The 15,820-nt window shown below is 33.1% G+C and overlaps 1 long non-coding RNA gene across 1 annotated transcript in view; it reads right to left on the bottom strand.

Moving 5' to 3' along the window:
* Positions 1-577: 577 nt before the first annotated feature.
* Positions 578-15,820, bottom strand: part of LOC132752823 (uncharacterized) — a 39,180-nt gene continuing 23,937 nt past the window's right edge. The window contains exon 4 of the long non-coding RNA XR_009628862.1: positions 578-611. This is a non-coding gene — a long non-coding RNA (uncharacterized LOC132752823). The remainder of the gene's footprint in view (positions 612-15,820) is intronic.

Consider the following 15,820-nt stretch of genomic DNA (forward strand, 5'->3'; position numbering starts at 1 on the left):
CATCTGTGTTCTACTGAAACACTTCTAGTTTTACTAATTTCTCATAATTATTTGGAAGGATAATACCTCAAGTGGTTTTTAAAGTTTGAGTGGAGTTTCTCGTTACTGGGTTCAAGGTCACTGTCTTGTGTTTATATTATTGTATTTGATAAACTTTTATTGGTCAGTTGAAGATATTCAGCTTCACCAACTAACAATGACTTTCCCAACGAACATTTTTCACAAAAAGAGAAGGTCATGACTCTGTGAAGTTATAAAACTGTGCTAGAAATTTTTGACAATTTTTCTTTCCATAACTGAGTGAATGGGTAAATCTTCTTTGAAAATTTGTTACTGACAAGAATCTGGGCCCGGGGCATTTGTGTTAACCAAACACATACTTGTTTTTTTAAATTATATGTTACCCTCTTTTGCTTTTGATGTGCACAATTGCTTATTTGTACAAGCTGAAGACAAATATGTGACAGTGTAAAAAAGGAAATATGTGAAAATGCAAAAATGCAACCAATATACATGTAGTGTGTGGAATATAATGACATCTAGGCATACAGTCACACTCTTTACTTCAGATTGCTCTTCTGATGGCAACTGTAAGGCCTTGGTGCCGCTTGCTGAAAAATGAAAAAAACAAAAGGGATATTTAAGAAGCAGCTCATATTCTTTCTTGGCACTGTTAATTTTTTCTTGTCCTCCTACATCATTGATTATAAATACTTTTAGATTAAAAACCAATTAAGCCAGTGCTGTTTGAATGTCAAGGTCATTTAAAGGTCGAGGTCATATCTAACTCATTCCACAAATCTCTGTGGTGACATTTTATTGTTGTTTTGACCACATATGAATCAATCCATACATAAATAACAAAATTATGACAACTTAAACAAATTTCATTACTCTGACCTTGAGGTCAAGGTCATTTAAAGCTCAGGTTCAAGGTCAGTTCAACCTTTGAATAGATTTTGTCCAAAAATGTTGTTTTGTCCAAGTATAACAATAATCCATTGATTAACTACTAAGTTACAGCCAATTATAGCGGTAATCATTGCAATAAAATAATTTGACTTCCAAGTTCAAGGTCATACATGAGTCAAGATCAATTTGACCATCAAGGTCTAGGACATTCATGAGTGAAGGTCAAGGTCTGTCTGATAAACTTTAAGGTCTATCCTTAATTATTATTATGTAAAAGTTTGAAGACAATCAATTAGAAAATAACATAACTATAGCCACTAACAGCAAAAAAAACAAGCAAAAATTAGATATTTGAACTTGAAGGTCAAGGTAATTTATGAATGAAAGTCAAGGTTATCTGGTCTACTTGAAGGTCTTGTCCAAAGAGTTGTTGTGGCCAAGTATGAAGACAATACAAGAACTTAACAAGAGCACCGCTAGGCGGAGCATTTTATGCCCGAAAGTGTTTTTTTTAGTAAGGATGAAGCACATTTTTTTAGTGCATATACTTCATGTACTCAATATACATGATCATCCTATGAAGTTTAACAGTTGTAAAAGTGTTATCAATATTAAGGTCATTTGACATTGACCTTTGATCTTGTGACCCCAATATAGATATGGATCTTTATTCAATATAGGCAATCATCCGATGAAGTTTGAACACTGTAAGCCAAATGGCACTTGTGTTATGCTCCAGAAAGCACAATTTTCTGTGTAAAGATCATTGTGTCACTGACCTTTGACCTTATGACCCTAAAATCAATAGGGGTCATGTACTGGACATGGCTGTTCATCCTATAAAATCTTACAGTTGTAGGTAGATTAATACTTAAGTGATTGAGCAGAAACTGTTTCTGTTTTAAGGTAATAATGATTTTGACCTTTGACTTTGTGACCCCAAAATTAATAGGGGTTTTCAAGTTAATATTGACAATCATCCTATGAAGTTTGAACACTGTGGGCCAATTGGAACTTATGTTATGCTCCAGAAATCACAATTTTCAGTGTAAAGATCATTGTGACCCTGACCTTCGACCTTATGACCCTAAATCAAAAGGGGTCATGTTTTGGAGTTGGCTGATCATCCTAGAAAATTTTACAGCTGTAGGTTGATTAATACTTAAGTTTTTGAGTGGAAACTGTTTTCAATTTTAAGGTTATAGTGACCTTGACCTTTGACCTTGTGATTCCAAAATCAATAGGAGTATTTTACCCAATACTGACAATCATCCTATGAAGTTTGAATATCGTGGGCCAAATGGAACTTAAGTTATGCTCCAGAAACTGTTTTCAGTTTTAAGGTAATTGTCACAAAGTGAAAGTACGTTTGTAAAATCGTGCATTATATTTTCACGCCGAACCTCATTTTTACTCTATATTCATTGATGTGAGATTGCATCATCTTTTGTTTAATTTAGAGTTTTCGGGTGAAATTATTATTTTTATGGTTTGCATAAATTTCCATGTCTCAATTTAAACATCGTGCCGTTTATTTCACAAAAATCCTTTCAGTAATAAGAAAGTTACATTTTTGTTTTATGAACCAGATATATGTATTATGTCTGTATTTGAAGGACGGGCCTTTATTTTACATAACTATTCTCCCGCCGTCCCAGCTTTATTTCGTGCAAATCGATTTTTCATGTTTTGCACAATCCGTTTTCCCGCTCAGTACTCAGTAGTTTGCTATATAATGACTAAATTTTAAGTGATATATTGCAATGCACTGGACGTTATACAGGTCACTATATGACGGTGACAGACAAATTATATTTGTCATAAAATTACAGCTTGTACAAGCTTCTTATTTGAGGACACACCCGAAGATGACACGGGCCCTCCACACGTATGTCCATGGCTAAAGGGTGACGCATGCCCTTGTTCAGGATCCTATCAACTGTGCCAACACTGTAGGAAGTACAGTTACGCTTGATAAGATTTTATACAAGACGCCCGCCATTGTGACGAATTTTGTTCAACAACGCCACCACTTTATTGAAACATCATGACAGAAACTTTACGGGAGAAATAGACTGAGATACGTTGATAGTGTTTGTTTGCGCAGTGACTTTTCATATATAATCATTTTTCATTTATAAATATTCATTTCTTGTAAATAAATTTGTATATATTTTCTGTTCTGAGTTGTTGGTTGTTTTAGATAGCAATTGTGGTCGGCCTGGTATCCCATCGTAGTCCCTATTGTGACATTTGGTGACCTCGACGTGATTGGATACCGGTTGACTAGAGTTGTTATTTGAAACAAACCACACTCATTTTACTGCAGCTAGGTTTTATAGCTAACACTAGAAACTTTGGTTTTATTTTAAGTAAAAAGTTTTATTTACAATTAAAAGTTAAATTTAATTTACTTAAAGGTAGTTGAATTTTGTATCACTTTTAATTATTTTTTTTTATATTTAGTGTGATTATAATTTCTTAACAGTTTCAGATTGATACCGTGACAAATGAAACGGACTTGTGTGTGTGACAGCTATCCAGCTGAGAGGTTATAACAGCCACACAGACCCGACAGTGGACGTTTAGGGTGAGTTCATTCCATTTTCCTCCTTTTAGGTGTCACTTTATGATGAGACCACCAGTTTTGTAATCTGAAAGTGACCTTTCGGTAAAACACCGGAAGTACACATATACACACATACACTCTGCAATTTAAGGTACTACCCGCCTTGTGTACGTTTTTTTAGATAAAGAAACTGTGTCTGTTATCTAGGTGAACATTTAATTTATTGTGTCATTTACAATTTTACTTTGTGTTTACTTTGTGGCTGTAGTATATTGAAACTGGCCATATACCTTTTATATTTTTGCACTGTGGGGTAAAAGTGCTACGCGACATTGAGTTTGGGTCGTAGTTTGGACTTTGAAGTTTAAAGTATTTTGAACAGTTTTAATTATTGCCTACTGTCTACTGTACACTTAAGATTATTATTATACAACCTTAGTGAGATACTTAGATGAGTTTGAAACTTAGTGTTTGTAGTGGTGAGGTATAGTGTTTAGAATATATGATACATTGTTTATTTTAGTACTGTGTACAGTGAAGGTACATTTTAATTATAGCGCTAGAGTGATGAATGCGTTTAATTATATGGTGTTACACTGAAGTGTAGTAATATAGTGCACCGTGATTGCACTTAGTGAATATAGCGTTTTGTGTTTAAGGGTTGTAGTGTTACCCTTTAATGATACTTTGATATCATTGTTCTACCTCACGGTAAGATTTTACTTGTATCCTAAGTTGTTGTTGTAGTAGTGTTACAGTGTAGGAAATATACATAATAAGTTCAAGATGACTAGTGTAAATGAGTTGATGAAGGTAGGTCAGGAGTTAGGGTATACAGATGAGGCTTTGAGAAACTTTGTTAAAGAGGAGCAAGCAAGGGAGCGTGAAGAAAGACATAGTAGGTTAGAAGCTGAGAAGGAACGTTTTGAAGCTGAGAAGGAACGTTTAGAAGCTGAGAAGGATAGGTTAGAATTAGAAGCTAGGTTAGCAAAAGAGAAGTTAAGTAATGAGAAAGAGAAGTTAGATTATGTTCGTCAGTTAGAAAGAGAGAAGGAAGAAGCCGAAACTAGGAAGTTAGAAATAGAGATAGAAATGGAAAAAGAGAAGTTAAGTAATGAGGCTAGGGTTGCAAAGGAGAAGTTAGATTATGCTCGTCAGTTAGAAAGAGAGAAGGAGGAAGCAGAAATTAGGAAGTTAGATACAGAACATAAGATGAAGATAGAGTTAGATATGTTAGGTAAGAAGAGTGTAGGTAAGGTTAAGATTAAGATGACTCCATTTGACGAAAAGATTGATTCTATGGATGCGTATTTGAATGTTTATGAAACTTATGCGTCTGCTCAGAATTGGGAACATGAAATGTGGTCACTAAACTTACCGTTTCTGTTAAAAGGTACTGCTAGGGAGGTATTTGATAGGCTTCCATTAGAAAATAGGACAGATAATGATAAGCTGAAAGATGCTTTGTTAAGGCAGTTTGAGTTGACTGATGATGGGTATAAGAAGAAGTTTAGGACTGAAAGGCCCCGTGAAAATGAGACTTTTGTTATGTTCCTAGCTAGAATTTCTAGATACTTAGATGGTTGGCTAAGATTGAGTAAGGTGGAGAAAACTTATGAAAAGTTGTTAGACTTCATAGTAAGGGATCAATTTTTAGATATCTGCAATAGAGAACTATATCAGAACCTTAGTAGTAAGAAGTTGTTTTCAGCCCGTGAAGTAGCGGAAGATGAAGATTTGTTTGTCAAGACTAGAGGAGGTCCGAAGTATGTAGTGAATCATGGAATTAAAGAAAGAGCTAAGCCTTATGCACTGCCGAGTAGACCTGTAGATAGAAATCAAGGTAGTAGTTATCCTATGCAAAGAGGTAACGATAGACTGGTAAATAGAGGTAGAGCATCTCAGCAGTATGAAGGTTATAAATGCACATATTGTGGTCGTTTAGGGCATACAGCATTTTTCTGTAGAAATAAGGCTACAAATAAAGCTAACGCAGCGGAAGACATAGAACCGAACTCAATGAAAAATCCAAGTAAGAATGATAATAGTTATCAGGGTAATAGAAGGCGAGGAGGTTATAGAGGTAGGAGTAGAGGAAGAAATAGAGATGCAGATTCGAAAATTTCGATGCCGAGATCAGATAGTGGTAGTAGTTTGATAGAACTTGGGGATTTTGAAGACGTGGGAACAGTTACTATAAATTCATGTCCGACAACAAGAGGTATATGTTATGGTAAAGCTATAGTTGCAATGAGAGATACTGGGTGTACATGTGTCATAGTACGAAGGAATTTGGTAAATGCAAATCAATTGTTAGGGAAGTCCAGACGATGTAAGTACATTGATGGTAGTGAGCACAGATTAGACATGGCGTTAATTGATCTTGATTGTCCGTATTACAGGGGTACTGTAGAAGCACTATGTGTAGATAATCCTACAAATGATGTAATTATTGGTAACATAGAGGGTGCTGTAGAACCAAATTTTGGTAAGTTAGCTTCAGCAGTAGAAACAAGATCGCAGAGTAAAGTTAAAGCTCATAGAATACTTAAAGTTCCTTCACAGATTTTAGACATCACTAATGTAGAGTTTGTAGAGAAGCAGCAGGCAGATAGTACATTAGATGGATGTAGAAAGAAAGCAGAGGAAGGTACTGTTAGAAACTGTAGAGGTAAAGGGCAAGTGAAGTTTCAGATCAGGAATAAGATGTTGTTTATAGAGTTTACGGCAGGAAATGGTGACGTAAGTAGGCAGTTAGTAGTTCCTAAGGATCTTAGGGAGACTGTGTTAAAAGTAGCGCATGACTCGCTTTTGGCAGGACATCTTGGTATTAGGAAGACAAGTGATAGAGTCTTAGGGGAGTTTTATTGGCCAGGTGTTCTTGTAGAGGTTAGACGATATTGTCAGTCTTGTGATATTTGTCAACGTACTATTTCTAAAGGTAGAATAAGTAAGGTAACTTTAGGTAAGATGCCTTTGATTGATACTCCTTTTAAGAGAGTTGCCGTTGACATTGTTGGTCCGATCGAACCTATGACTGATAGGAAGAACCGATATATTTTGACCATGGTAGACTATGCTACCAGATATCCTGAAGCAATTGCATTGCCTAGTATAGAGACTGAAAGAGTAGCCGAAGCATTAGTTGACATGTATAGTAGATTAGGTGTTCCAGAGGAAATGCTTACAGATTGTGGATCACAATTTACTTCACAGATTATGAATGAGGTTAGTAGGTTGCTGTCTCTTAGACAGTTAACAACTACACCATATCATCCGATGTGTAATGGTTTAGTGGAGAAATTTAATGGTAGTTTAAAGCAGATGTTGAAACGGATGTGTAGTGAAAGACCTACAGATTGGGATAAGTATTTGAATGCTATGTTGTTTGCGTATCGGGAAGTTCGACAAGAGAGTTTAGGATTCTCGCCATTTGAATTGTTATATGTACGTAGTATAAGAGGTCCAATTACCATTTTGAGAGAGTTATGGTCAGGAAAAACAGAGAATGACGAAGTTAAGACAACTTATCAGTATGTAGTTGATTTGCAAGAAAGACTAGAAAGTACATGTAAGATAGCACAGCAGGAGTTAGAGAAGAGCAGTATTAGATATAGAAAGTATTACAACAGGAAAGCTAGAGATAGAACTTTTAAGAAGGGAAGTAAAGTACTGGTTCTTATACCTACAAAACGCAATAAGTTGTTGTTACAATGGAAAGGTCCATTTGTAGTTTCCGAGGTCGTGGACAAATTAGATTATCGGATAGACATAGGTAACAATAAGATTAAAACTTTCCATGCCAATATGCTGAAGGAGTATGTTGAAAGAAATTTCGAACCAGAACGAGGTGCATTGGCAAAGGTAAGTGCAGCTGTTGTAGAAGCGGAAAATGGGTATGATAGATTGGAGGAAGATGATAGTTTAGAAACAAGTTACCAAGATGATAGTGACATATTGTTATGTCCATTGAAGAAAGGTTCATAGACATATAAAGATGTTCAGGTCAATCCTGACTTACAAACAGATTGTAAGACTAAGATTGCAACCTTGTTAAAGAAATTTTCAGATGTTTTAACAGATATACCCGGAAATACGTCATTAGTTCAGCATGATATTAAGTTGACTACGTCAGAATCGGTAAGGACTAAGGGTTATCCTATTCCTTTTCACTCACAGCAGATAGTAAAGGAAGAAGTTGATAAAATGCTAGAGTTGGGAGTTATCGAACCTTCTAATGCTCCGTTTTCTAGTTCAATTGTCCTTATCAGGAAAAAGGATAACACGATTAGGTTCTGTATTGATTTTAGACAGATCAATAAATGCACGGTATTTGATGCGGAACCGATGCCCAATATGGAACAGATATTTTCGAAATTATCAAAATACAGGTATTTTTCGAAAATTGACCTTAGTAAAGGATACTGGCAAATTCCTTTGTCTGACAATGCAAAACCTTTGACCGCATTTGAAACCCCGTCGGGACTTTTTCAATTCCGGAAAATGCCCTTTGGTTTAGTCAATGCCCCTGCAACGTTCTGTAGACTGATGAGAAAGGTTTTGAAAGATCTAGGTCACTCAGATAGTTTTATAGGGGACGGTATACTTTGCAGACGACTTTGCAGACAAGTTAAACATAGAGGGATTTTGCAGACAAGTAAAATAAAGAAGGAATTTAGATTTTGCAGACAATATAGATTATATAGGGGGTGTTTAATCCCTTGTCAAAAGGTGTGAATGGGCAATTATATTGATATAATACCATCTAGAAAGATCTATAATTATTTGCAAAACTTTATTTATTATTTGAAAAATAGTTTTAATGATGATTTTTTTAAGAATAATTTATGCTTTTATAAAAAAATATAAGAATATAATTTAAAAAAAGCACTAAGTAATTGCATGAGACAGAATATAATTATTATAACAAACAAACAATATTAAACAAGCATTTGATAGTATTGCGGGCAATACAGTAGTCCCCTACCGGTCCCTCAAAAAGTTCTTTAATTGTCATACACTCCTGTGTATTGCCATTTATAATGAATTTGAGGATGAAGTCTGTATTTGAAAATATCAACCACAAAACATAATAAAATAAGTTTGTCTATATCACAGTAATGTGTTAAGTTTCCATGCTTAGTAAGGAAATTATGTTTATACAACCTTGTCATATTATTACGATGTGGGATTTTAAAGTAAATCCTATAAGGAATGAAGAAGTTGGAGTGAAAATACCAATTTCTCGAAAAAAATCTAAGTTCAAAGGGGACATAATTCTGGAAATAGTCTTGCTAGAGTATTTAACCTTCTCAAAAATGTCGAGTGATAATAAGAAACATATATATGAAGTTTGAAGTAGATACATTAGGAAATAAAGAAGTTATTTAAAAAAGACAACATTTTTTCCCCTAAAAATCTAAGTTCAAGGGAGGTAATACTGATATTTTTTGTGCTAGAGTTATAAACCTTGTCACATATGATGTGGTTGATGACCAGAAACTTATATATTTAAAGTTTGAAGTAAACACCTTAAGAAAATAAAGAACATATAGTGAAAAAGCTGAAAAATTTAAATCAAAAATCTTGAAATTCAGGCTATTTGTTGCCATAGCAACCAGAATTTTCAACATAGGAAGAAAAGAAAAAGATGTGCATAATCTCCAGACTGCCATCTACCCATATTTCAAGTTTCATAAAAATATTTTCAGTACTTTTTGAGTTATCACTGGATCCAGTTTATGTGTTAAATTTGCCATATTTTCAGACTATTTGTTGCCATAGCAACCAGAATTTTCAACATAGGAAGAAAAAAAAAAAGACGTGCATAATCTCCATACTGCCATCTATCCATATATCAAGTTTCATAAAAATATTTTCAGTACTTTTTGCGTTATCGCGGGATCCAGTTTTGTGGACGGACGGACTGACGGACTGACAGACTGACAGACAGACAGACAGACGGACAGACAGACGGACAGACAGACAGACGGACAGACGGACGGAGGGTAAACCTAAAGTCCCCTCCGGTTAAACCGGTAGGGGACTAATAACTTTTTTTTAAGTTAATACATAAAGTATAGACAGAATAGAGGTTGAATTTTGCAGACAAAGTTAAACTAAGAAGGATTTTGCAGACAAGTTAAAATAAGAAGGATTTTGCAGACAAGTTAGATATAGAACAGAATATAAAATGTAAGGGGAATGTTAGAAAAATCAGTTTTTTCGCAGCCAGAAATAATGTTGAATTTTGCAGACAAGTTAAAATAAGAAGGACTTTGCAGACAAGTTAGATATAGAACAGAATATAAAATGAAAGGGAATTATTTGAAAAATCAGTATTTCGCAGACAGAAATAATGTTGAATTTTGCAGACAAGTTAAAAATAAGAAGGATTTTGCAGACAAGTTAGATATAGAAACAGAATATAAAATGATAGGGGGGGGGATATGAGAAAAAATCTGTATTTTGCAGAAAGAATTTATGTTGAATTTTGCAGACAAGTTAAAATAAGAAGGCTTTTGCAGACAAGTTAGATATAGAACAGAATATAAAATGAAAGGGGAAACATAAAGAAAATCAGTATTTCGTAGACAGAAATATTCTTGAATTTGACAGACAAGTTAAAGTAAGAAGGCTTTTGCAGACAAGTTAGATATAGAACAAAATATAAAATGAAAAGGTGGACATAAGGAAAATCTGTATTTCGAAGACAGAATTTAATGTTGAATTTTGCAGACAAATTAGAATAAGAAGGATTATGCAGACAAGTTAGATATAGAACAGAATAAAAAATAATAGGGGAATATTAGAAAAATCTGTATTTTGCAGACAGATTATTAATGTAAATTTTGTAGACAAGTTAAAATAAGAAGGATTGTGCAGACAAGTTAGATATAGAACAGAATATAAAATGATGGGGGAATATTAGAAAAATCTGTATTTCGCAGACAGAATTAATGTTGAATTTTGCAGACAAGTTAGATATAGAACAGAATATAAAATGAAAGGGGAAAATAAGAAAAATCAGTATTTCGCAGACAGAAATAATGTTGAATTTTGCAGACAAGTTAAAATAAGAAGGATTTTGCAGACAAGTTAGATTTAGAACAAAATATAAAATGAAAGGGAATTATTTGAAAAATCAGTATTTTCGCAGACAGAAATAAATGTTGAATTTTGCAGACAAGTTAAAATAAGAAGGATTTTGCAGACAAGTTTAGATATAGAACAGAATATAAAATGAAAGGGAATTATTTGAAAAAAATCAGTATTTCGCAGACAGAAATAATGTTGAATTTTGCAGACAAGTTTAAAATAAGAAGGATTTTGCAGACAAGTTAGCATTGAGAACAAAATATAAAATGAAAGGGAATTATTTGAAAAATCAGTATTTCGCAGACAGAAATAATGTTGAATGTTGCAGACAAGTTAGAATTTAAGAAGGAATTTGCAGACAATTTAGATATAAAACAGAATATTAAAATGATGGGGGAATATTAGAAAAATCAGTATTTGCAGACAGAAATAAATGTTGAATGTTTGCAGACAAGTTAAAATAAGAAGGATTTTGCAGGACAAGTTAGATTTAGAACAAAAAATATAAAATGATGGGGGAATATTAGAAAAAATCTGTATTTTCGCAGACAGAATTAATGTTGAATGTTGTAGACAAGTTAAAATTAAGAAGAATTTGCAGATAATTTAGATATAAAAACAGAAAAATTCTGTATTTTTTGCAGACAGATTTAATGTTGAATTTATTATTATTCAATAATTATTTTCTTTACTTTAAATTAATTGTTGGTTCTGTATATCTACTATTAATATTCTTTATCCATTTAATAGCCTTTTCAGTTCTTGGTATGACCATTTGTCCTGTGTGATTGTAATTGAACATTCAATGATTAAAAGGTGTGAACCAATTAGTAATAAATTTAGGCAATAATGATCTGTACCAGTGTTTATTGTTATTTCAAAGTGTCAATACCATGTACATGTTGTATATTCAATTTGAAAAACTATTGCTAATAAATAAAGTTAAGATTGAAAAAAAAGCTTTGAAAAAATTAAGTAAAGAAAATAATTTTATTATTAATAATAAATTCAATATTTTTTTTTATTTCTGGTCTGCAAAATACAGATTTTTCTAATATTCCCCCCATCATTTTATATTCCTGTTCTATATGTAAACTTTGTGCAAAAATCCTTCTTATTTTAACTTGTCTGCAAAAATTCAACCTTAATTTCTTGTTCTGCAAAAATACAGATTTTACCTTAAAATTCCCTATCACTTTCATATTATTTGTTTCTATATCTAACTTGTCTGCCATAATCCTTTCTTATTTTTAACTTGTTCTGCAAAATTCAACCTTGAATTCTGTCTGCAAAATACAGATTTTACAATAATAATCCCCTATCATTTTATATTTTGTTCTTATATCTAAACTTGTTCTGCAAAAATTTAACATTAATTGTGTCTGCAAAATACAGATTTTACCTTTATTAATTCCCCTATCATTTTTTATATTTTGTTCAGTATATCTAACTTGTCTGCAAAATTCAACATTAATTTGTGTCTGGCAAAATACAGATTTTTCAATAGTCACCCTTCAAATTTCATATTTTGTTTCTTTATTTAAACTAACTTGTTCCTGCCAAAATTCAACCTTAATTCTGGTCCTGCAAAAATAACAGATTTTACCCCTTATATATCCCCTATCATTTTATATTTAGTTCTATAATCAAACTTTGTCTGCAAAAATTCAACATTAATTGTGTCTGCAAAATACAGATTTTTCCAATAGTCACCTCAAAATTTCATATTATTGTTCTATAATCTAACGTTTGTTCTGCAAATCCTTCTTATATTTAACTTCGTCTGCAAAAAATCAACCTTAATGCTGTCTGCAAATACAGATTTTGCCCTTATAATCCCCTTATCATTTTATATTTTGTTCTATATTCAAACTTGTCTGCAAAATCCTTCTTATTTTAAACTTGTCTGCAAAATTCAACCTTAAATTTTTTAATTTCTGTCTGCAAAATACAGCTTTTACCTTATAATCCTCTATCATTTTATATTTTGTTCTATATCTAACTTGTCTTGCAAAATTTTCAAAATTAAATTGTGTCTGCCAAAATAACAGATTTTTTTACCTTATAAATCCCCTATCATTTCATATTTTGTTCTATATCTAACTTGTCTGCAAAATCCTTTTTATTTTAACTTGTCTGCCAAAAATCAACCTTGAATTCTGTCCTGCAAATACAGATTTTACCTTATAATCCCGCCTATCATTTTATATTTTTGTTCTATATCTAAACTTTGTCTGCCAAAATTCAAACATTAATTGTGTCTGCAAAATACAGATTTTTCCAATAGTCACCTCAAATTTCATATTTTTTCTATATCTAACTTGTCTGCAAAATCCTTCTTATTTTAACTTGTCTTGCAAAATTTAACATTAAATTCTGTCTGCAAAATACAGATTTTTACCTTATAATCCCCTATTTCATTTTCATATTTTGCTTCTATATCTAACTTGTCTGCAAAATTCAACATTTAATTGTGTCTGCAAAATACAGATTTCTTACCTTATAATCCCCATCATTTCATATTTTGTTCTATATCTAACTTGTCTGCCAAAATCCTTCTTATTTTAACTTGTTCTGCAAAAATTCAACATTAATTTTCTGCCACAATTTACAGATTTTTCCAATAGTTCACCTCAAAAATTTATTATTTGTTTGTTTGTTATAATCATTATATACTGTCTCATGCAATTATTATTTTTTTTATTTATATTCTTATTTTTTTTATGAAAGCATAAATTAAAAAAAAAAACAGTCAAATTAAAACTATATTTTTTTTTAATTTAAATAAAGTTTTGCGCAAATTAATCTATACTTTCTAAATGGCATTACTTCAATGTAATTGCCCATTCCACACCTTTTTGACCAGTTGACAAGGGATTAAACATCCCCGTATATAATCTATATTGTCTGGCAAAGTCTAAAATTCCTTCTTTATTTTAACTTGTTCTGCAAAAATCCCTCTTATGTTTAACTTGTCTTGCAAAGTCTGTCTGCAAAAGTTATTACCCATCCCGTTTTATAGATGATATTTTGGTCTATTACAGTCACATGTGCCAGAGGCATATCAATGCATTGTAATGAGTTATTTACCACAATTTAAGAGAAGTCTAGGCTTACTGCTAGACCGTCCAAGTGTTTCATATGTTTTGAAAAATTGGAATGTTTAGGTTCATATGATAGGAGGTAGTAAGTCCATTGAACCTGTTCTCAGTAAGGTCAAGGCAATTCAGTGAGACCGAGAGACCACGACTTAAGCGAGGGAGTCCGGCAATTTTTAGGGGTTTGTGTCTTTGGTACCGGAAGTTCATCCCTAACTTTGCCGCCCATTGCCTGTTTCCGTTGACCGATTTGACAAAAAAGTCTTTTCAACCAAATCGTATTGAATGGGGTTGAAAGTCAGAAAAGGCTTTTTAAGACTTCTTAAGGCTAGTTTTGACCGTGTCCGCCCATTTTTTGGAAATTACCAGATTTAGAAACATATATATTTATTCTCAGAGTTGATGCTTTCTGATTGTGGATTAGGATCTGTATTTACTTTCAAAGAAACCAAGCGTGAGGAGAAAATTTCCAGTAGCTTATCCAGTTAGAAAGTTGTTCCAAGAGAACAGAAGTATTCTGTAATAGAGAAGGAGTGCCTTGGTATTGTTTGCGCAATTTCTAAATTTCACAGATACTTGTTGGTAAGGAATTTAGTTCTAGAGGATTCACCAGCGCTTTTTGTATCTTAACAAGGCAAGTAAGTAACTCTAGGAATAATGAGATGGTCCTGTTTTGCAGCCATACAGGATGAGGATTAGAGCAATCCCCAGGTAGACAAAACCATAGAACAGATTATTTAAAAGCAGGTTATACATGTTAGAAGTGTAGTTTTAGTATTTATGGTTGTTTATAAAATATGGTGTAGTATTCTACTTACATTTTTGCAATTTGTCGTTTCACTTTGTTGTATTTAAAGAAAATTTTATCAATTTTCTTATTTAAAGCGGAGGGCGTTAAGTGTCACAAAGTGAAAAGTACTTGTAAAATCGTGCCATTATATTTTCACGGCCGAACCTCATTTTTACTCTATATTCATTGATGTGAGACTTGCATCATCTTTTGTTTAATTTAGACGTTTTGCGGATTGAATTTTTTATTTAGAGTATTTTTATGGTTTGCATAAATTGTCCATTGTCCTCATTTAAACAAGTGCCGTTTATTTTCCAAAATCCTTTCAGTAAATAAGAAAGTACATTTTGTTTTAGTGAACCAGATTATGTATATGTCTGTATTTGAATAACGGGGCCTTGTATTTTACATAACTTTCTTCCCGCCGTCCCAGCTTTATTTCGTGCAAATCGATTTTTCTGTTTTTTGCACAATCGTTTTCCCGCTTCAGTACTCAGTAGTTTGCTATATAATGACTAAATTTTAAGTGATATATTGCAATGCCACTGGACCGTATACAGGTCACTATTATGACGGGTACAGACAAATTTATATTTGTCATAAAATTACAGCTTGTACAAGACTTTTATTTTGAGGACACACCCGAAGATGAACACGGGCCCTCCACAGTATGTCCATGGCTAAAGTGACGCATGCCCTTGTCAGGTCTATCAACTGTGCCACACTGTAGGAAGTACAGTTTACGCTTTGTAAGATTTTATACAAGACGCCCGCCATTGTGACGAATTTTGTTCGCGACAACGCCACCACTTTATTGAAACATCATGACAGAAACTTTACGGGGAGAAATAGACTGAGATCGTTGATAGTTTTGTTTTTCGCCCCAGTGATTTTCTATATAATATTTTTCATTTATAAATTCATCTTCTTGTAAAAAAAAGGAAATTTCTGCTGAATTTTGGTGTGTTTTAGATAGCAATTGTGGTCGGCCTGGTATCCCATCGTAGTCCCTATTGTGACAGTAATAGTGAACTTGACCTTTGAGCTTGTGATCCCAAAATCAATAAGAATTTTCTACCCAATATGGACAATCATCCTGTGAAGTTTGAATATTTTGGGCCAAATGGTTCATAAGTTATGCTTCGGAAATTGTTTTCAGTTTTAAGGTAATAGTGACCTTGACCTTTGATATGGACACTCATCCTATGAAGTTTGAATATTGTGGGCCAAATGAAACTAAAGTTATGCTCCGGAAACTGTTTTCAGTTTTCATGTAAAAGTGACCTTGTGACCCCAAAATCAACAAGAATTTGTAACAGAGTTACCAACGTCCCCCGGGATGCAGGTGTTGTG

This window comes from Ruditapes philippinarum, unplaced genomic scaffold (genome assembly GCF_026571515.1).
Source record: "Ruditapes philippinarum isolate M1 unplaced genomic scaffold, ASM2657151v2 ctg4978_1_1_1_1, whole genome shotgun sequence".
NCBI classification, from domain to species: Eukaryota; Metazoa; Mollusca; class Bivalvia; order Venerida; family Veneridae; genus Ruditapes; species Ruditapes philippinarum.